The sequence below is a fragment of the Myxocyprinus asiaticus genome, chromosome 24 (assembly GCF_019703515.2).
Source record: "Myxocyprinus asiaticus isolate MX2 ecotype Aquarium Trade chromosome 24, UBuf_Myxa_2, whole genome shotgun sequence".
Classification (NCBI taxonomy): domain Eukaryota; kingdom Metazoa; phylum Chordata; class Actinopteri; order Cypriniformes; family Catostomidae; genus Myxocyprinus; species Myxocyprinus asiaticus.
The window spans coordinates 4,038,193-4,045,397 of record NC_059367.1 but is presented as its reverse complement, the minus strand read 5'-3'; the positions used below and the strand labels follow the sequence as shown (position 1 = coordinate 4,045,397).

At 35.7% G+C, this 7,205-nt stretch overlaps 1 pseudogene; it reads right to left on the bottom strand.

Moving 5' to 3' along the window:
• Positions 1 to 104: 104 nt before the first annotated feature.
• LOC127414838 (SRR1-like protein) lies at positions 105 to 6,298 on the bottom strand (annotated as a pseudogene).
• Between the last annotated feature and the right edge of the window lie 907 nt (positions 6,299 to 7,205).

Below are 7,205 nucleotides of genomic sequence, written 5' to 3'. Positions count from 1 at the left end.
ACACATCAAACTCATTGCTTTTAGCTCATTTGCATTAGCAACACATTTAACAGCCAAAGTGAATATTCAGCAGGAAATGATGTAGGGCGGGACTTAATTTCATGTATTAGAATTTGACTTGTTTTAGAGGTGGAGAAAGTTTGATGAAAGCATTTGTTTTTTCTCCTTTTGAATAACATGACCTGATGAATTATGCACAAGCAAAAAAAGGGATATTTGTTAAGAAACAAATCAGTCCTGGGAAGTCACAAGAAAACATAAGTCCTATTAAGAGAGACTGAAAAAACTGGAAATGTTGCATGTTTAAAGTAGTGACACTTTATTCTTCAGCAGTGTTTTTCTCTCTGGATGATCTCGAGATCTTTGCTGTGTTGGTACAGCGGCTCTAAAGGCTGAATCCATGTGTCGTCTGCTAGTTTGTTCAGATTTTCAGGAGGAAACTGGATAAGCGCCGTGTCATTAAACACATCCAGGAAGCGCGGTGAGCAGGGCAGAGATGTCTCATCACACACAGTTATCACCTAAAACAATAGCTGACTCAAGGACTGCAACATCCTTTCAAGGAAAAAAATCCTGTAACAATCACATTTACAGCGCGACCCTTATTTATTTTGTCTCAAAAGAGCAAGATATTGAACAAGAAAGAGCTTAAAAATAGGCTTCAAAAAATCCAGTGCAAATTCATTTTACTTGGTAATATATATGCACACTTAGTTATTTGTGTTCTGGGTGAGAAACCATATCTAAAATGGATCAAAGTCCCTGTTACTTTTCTCCCTTTATGTTGTGTTGGTATTCATCTTTAACCTCCTGAGACCCGAGTGTGACTGCTTTGTGCATTTTCCATTCCCCTTATTGATTTGTAACTGGTAGCACCTAAGAAACATGCAAAAAAATAAATAAATAGTTTTCCTTAAAATCAATGTCCACACAAGTTCTGAAAATTGTAATAATTTCAAGCTATAGAAAGTCAGATTTTTTCCTCATCAAATTGTTCATTATGTTTCCAGGAGTGTTGGTTATTCATGTTACAGACATTACATCAGAAATTAGCATAATTAATCCAGATTCAATGTATTGGCCAGCATCATCCAATCACTGCCAACCATGTTCAAATATAATTATACATGATAAATTCTGAATCTATGTACTGGTTATCATTGTCCCATGTCTGCCCAACATATTGAGTGCAGGGTATCCGCGGGTCCTTAAAAAGTCTTAAATTTACTTTTTAAAATTTAAGGCCTTAAAAAGTCTTAAATATCTTAAATAAATTACAAGAAGTCTTAAATTTCGTTTTCTGAGGTCTTAAATTTTGGGGCGTGAATAGAGGGCACGCAAAAAACAGCAGAATCTGCGCGAGTCAAAATCATCTCTCTCTTGTGCATTTAGCAGCTGACGCTTGAGTGTAGTGTGAGCGCGCACAGGGAAGCACATTTTTACTGAACTTACGATGTTACACACGTATAAACCTTCATAAACCCGTTAATCAGAAATGCAAATGCCGTTATTTTGCGTCTCTAACACTGTCGCTCCTGCTTATAATTGACAAAGCGGTCAACGTTACAATTTGCAAGCGCGCGAGGCAGGAGCGTCTTTTGACACCTTTCAAATCGTTGCGTTTCCTTATTTTACACTATACCTTTGACAATAATTGTAAAGCTAACAGAACTACTCAGCTGCAGAGTTACACCTGTTATATCTCTCATCTCCATCTCTCTAGAGCTAGGGCTGCCAACGCAACTGACACTGTTCTCACGCCACACGTCACTTTTCTCACGCAGTGATAACGTCGTGGAGCAAAGAGGACACTGACAGCGCACAGACAGACAAGACAGAGCAGCCTGCATGATGCTGCGAGTTATTCAGACCAATCAAGGGGAAAACAACAGCAATGCGTCTCTCCCTCTCCTTCTCTTTCATAATTTAATCTGTTAACATTTTCAATACATCTTGTCAACTTTAAACGGCCATTTTTAATGAGGTTTTATTTGAGATAATGCTAGAACTTATTCACTCGAAAATTGAAAACTGTCATCACTTACCTTCATGCTGTTGCAAACCTGTATGACTTTATTATTTCAGTGGATATCAAAAGGAGATATTAGGGAGTTTCAGTCACCATTCACTTTCATTGAATGAAAAACAAGATGCAGTGACAGTGAACGGTGACTGAGGCTAAACGTTTTGCTTAACATCTCCTTTTTTGTTCCATGGCAGAGAAAAATTCATAGACTCAAGGGTGAGTTTTTAAATGAACTGCCCTTTAACTACCTGTTAATGTATTTTTTAAAGGTATCTGCCAAGACAAAATATATAAATGTTATTCAGCACATGCTAGACCTTATTCACAGCAGCGATATCTTTGATGTTTAATGACAATGACAACAAGGCTGTGCGGGATAGACGTACAGTCTCTTCGATGAGATGTACTGCAGTTTAGTGTTTTTGGATCGTTCTGTGTACAAAACATTAAAAATATATATTTTCAAGGACACTCAGTAGACAAAAAACTCCAGACAACATGAGTTGTGGAAAATCAGATGGGATATTGGAGCTTTTTACAGATTTACACCATGCATGCCATTGAAGAAATGGTAAGTCTATCCCTCACAGCCTCATTTCCATTCCCATTAAAAAATCAAACATGTTGAGTGATCCAAAAATCATCTGCAGCCTGAAACTGAACTTTTGATCAGATTTTAGGAGTGAATGCACTTAGCTGCATAGAGAGCTATAGGATGCTCCCTTGCTCCCTATTTAGTGAATGACTTAACCTCCAGTGTGCTGTCTGTCTGCACTGATCTCAGAACAGTTTGAAATGCACCTTATTTTCATCCTTACTCTGTATACAGCCTCTGAAAGCAATATGTTCCAGTTTTTGGATGCATCCATTTATTCTCAATGTGGAAATGCACATTAAATATAGGATATTTTAAGAAAAATGAGCCTATAGTCCACGTATGTGGTCATTGTGTTTAGCAGCATGCCATTTCGTGATAAATCAATGAAATGTTTAAAATAGCATATCGGATGAAACTAGAGACTCTAATCTTTCGACTCAAACAGGTTTCAGTGTAAAAACATAATGAGTTTTCTTACCAGATGTAGTTTTGTTTGTGTTTATCCAAAAGACAAACTCCGCAGGGATCAGCGCCATGTTGTTTTGTCACATGACTTGTTGTGTTGAAAGTTTAACCCTTTAATGACAGCCTAGAGTCTCTTGAACTGAGATCAGATGGTTTAAATGAAATTCAATTATGCATAGCCTATAGCGAAGCCAAAACTCAATGTCCACGCATGTGGACGTGGAGTCTCAGGAAGTTAAACAAAAACATATGGGTTTTAAAGGTAAAGGTGTAATGTAAGGTGTAAAATGGATTTAAAGGATACATTTGAGAGGAAGGACTAAACAAATAAAAATAAATAATTAAAAAATAAGTTTCAAATATAGTTCACACCCTTCAATTTTGCATAAAGAACTAAGAACTGAGCTTATCTCATTTAATTCACCAAGCATAATACTCAGCTGACTTGTTAACCCTTAAATGCACGGGTGTTTTGCCAAACATTATTACTGTACATACCTCGGGTCTTTAGAGACCCGGCACATATATCTATCACTACTGGATCTACAAAATGTCCAGATAGTGTCAAATAAAAAAATGAAATAAAAAAAATTCTAGACAATAAGAAAATAATAGAATAGAACATATTCTGATATATTATATTTTGATGCTTAATTTTTCATATATCAAAGAGATGATGCAACAGATACAGAACAGGATTCATTACTTCCACACTGAAAGTTCAGACGCAACTGGCTGTCAAATGCATATTATTAAGCAACACAAAACACATAAGTTACACATATGTATTTTCTCATACCCTTTTTACTTAATTTCAGTAGTACGCCCAAATGACAATAGCCTAAATCATACTGTTCATGTGTTACACTTGCTATAGTTTACTTCCACATTGCTTCTTCATCAAATAGCAATGTCAAATGTAAATCAAGTCAATCACTGACACATTAGAGCCACTTTAAGTAAGAAATGTCATGTATAATATGTATGTGTACACATGCACATGAAAATAACTGCATATGAAATCAATGCAATATAGTCATCATTTGTTGTGTAATAAAGAAATATACATCCTGTCATAGTAAACTATATAGATATGAAATAATTATAAAAATATGATTTATAGAAGTGCACAAAAATGACTAATACATATCTAGGGTCTTTAATGATCTTATACACTTTTGGTAACGAAGCAGTTATAAGAAGAAGAAAAAATGACACTATTCAGAGTGGTGACACTATAAGAGGTCTGGGCATAACTCCAAACAATGGATGAAGTACAGGGGGTGAAATGAGGTCCTGGGTCACTAATGACCCATGGTATGCATTAAAGGGTTAAGACACCTACCTCTCTTGAATGCCATGAAAACTGTTGCCAATAATAATATTTGGCAGTGTCTGTGACGACCAGTTTCTCCACAACAAGTTGTTACACAGAGCCTTCCCACAATGCATCAAGTAGAACAGGGTCGGTTCACATGGCACTCGTTTCCCCTCCTGATAAGCATGCCACCAGAAAGAAAAATAAAACAATGCTTCCCAACTCCCAGACATCTACTACCAGAGGACAAAAAGAGAGGTAGATTTTATTTGGACCACAATATCAATATTTAATAGGTCAAATTATGAAAACACAGTGAGTATGTGCGTGTGTGTTAGTTTACCTGGAGTGTATCTAGAAGCAGTAACAACATTGCAAGCTGGTATCGGGCAGATACACAAGATGCAAAGTTACCCAAACCATAACACACACAGTGTTGAGGAGACACAATTTTTTTCTGAGGACATAGAAGCATTGGGAAGAAAACTCTCAGATAGGAGATCTGAATGTGGGAGAGGGAAATGTGGTGATTATTGCAGTTTAGCTGACATAAATTGTAGTTCAACATGTATGGAAAACAGAGTCACCTCTCCATTCCAGCCAGAATTTTTCTTCTCTCAGTTCATTCCTGCGAAGGAGAGAAAGTACAAAGTGCATCACAGGGACATCAACAATACTCAAAGGGATAGTTCACCCAAAAATGAAACTTCTCTCATCATTTACTCACCCTCATGCCATCCCAGATGTGTATGACTTTCTTTATTCTGCTGAACACAAATGAAGATTTTTAGAAGAATATCTCAGCTCTGTAGGTCCATACAATGCAAGAAAATGGTGACCAAAACTTTAAAGCCCCCAAAAGCACATAAAGGCAGCATAAAAGTAATCCATATGACTCCAGTGGTTAAATCCATATCTTCTGAAGCGATATGAGAAGTATGGGTGGGAAACAGATCAATACTTAAGTCCTTTTTTCCTTTAAATCTCCACTTTCACTTTCACTTCTTTTGTTTTTGGCCATTCATTCTTCATGCATGTCGCCATCTCCTGGGCAGGGAGGAGAATTTATAGTGAAAAAGGACTTAAATATTGATCTGTTTCTCACCCACACTTATATCACTTCTGAAGACATGGATTAAACCACTGGAGTGCTTTTTTAAGCTTTAAAGTTTTGGTCACCATTCACTTGCATTGTATGGACCTACAGAGCTGAGATACTCTTCTAAAAAGTTTCGTTTGTGTTCAGCAGAAGAAAGAAAGTCATACACATCTGGGATGGCATGAGGGTGAGTAAATGATGAGAGAATTTTCATTTTTGGGTGAACTATCCCTTTAACTGTTCAACTCAATTTCCTTGCAATATCAAATGGTAATGCCATGATTATCTGTATAATTTTCATATTTATTTACAATGGTATTTACACGGTAATCCAATGTAATTCAAAGGACACCAAGAGGATACTTGCAAAGTAATGCCAAGGAAGTTTGTTAGTGTTGGGGCTTGGATTTGTAACGTGTTATGTCGTGTAATAATGACAGACAAGACTCTTACATGGCATTTATTATCCTCTGCTCTTCCAGTTTGCAGTTGTGGACCTGAGGAGAGTCTGGTTTTGGATTTAAAATAGGGTTTCCTCTTCGTCCAGCGCCTTTACGGCGTCCTGCTATCTGCCAGTCAATATCATTACAAGCCATAACTGCAAAAAGCTCTTTACTTCACCAAGATTAAGACTATTTAAAGTCTATACAGCCCGAAAAACATGATCAATTCGGTTAAAGTGCATCGACGTCCATATTAACTCATGTTGTATAGCTATAGGTGTTAATGACACTCATTTAGACTACTTTGTCATTTAAACGCAATATTTGTTTACATGCACGACCATGTGAGTGTTGTGTGTTACACTTTAATCGTCCCGGTCGGCCGCTGTTCACGATATATTCAATTAGAATGGTTCCACAATGACAATGTGACGAATAAATAAATAGAGAGAGAGAAAAAAAAAGAGAAGTAAAAAAATATATAAATAAATAAATCTGACACCATATTTATTATTGAGCACGAAACCTAAAATTAATAAATAAATCCACACATTCATGCGTAAATATATTTATATATAACTAATTAAATGTCCAATAATTGAATAATTAGGCTACAGAAATATTGAATTAAAAATCAACTTTCAATATTGCATTTCCTTTTACATTTTTCCAACCATTTATTTGTTTTTTATTGTATTATTTTTGCATTGATGGATGCATTTCTTTATTTATTTATATATTTAAAAATGTCTGTATCTTCTCGCACATTTCATTATTTATATATTTATTTATGCACAAATATTTGTTTTTATTAATTAATTTATTTATTATACTCGCAGGTTTCGTCCTTCATACATATTCTTCTGATTAGTATTTTAAATGGACCGTTAATAATTGGACAATTGCTATTTATTTACAGACTGTACGATGCATTTATTGATTAATTTGTTTAAAGTTGTGGAAAAGATTGTTTACTGCATGTGTGTACACATCTGACTTAGAAGCGCGTCGCGAGACCTCTCATGAACGCGACATGGCGCGCGTTCACATCCTCATTCCCGGGCGCGCGCACTCGGATGCTGTGAAGAATCTGAGACGAATAATAATAATATATATATATTAAAAAAATAAAAAAAAAAATAAACTATTTTTATTCTCAAAATTCACTCTTTTCAAACATTTTCTTTCAGAATTTGCGTCTTTAATGTTGAAATAAAGTAAAGAATTAAAATGAAGTGCATAATTGAAAATGTATG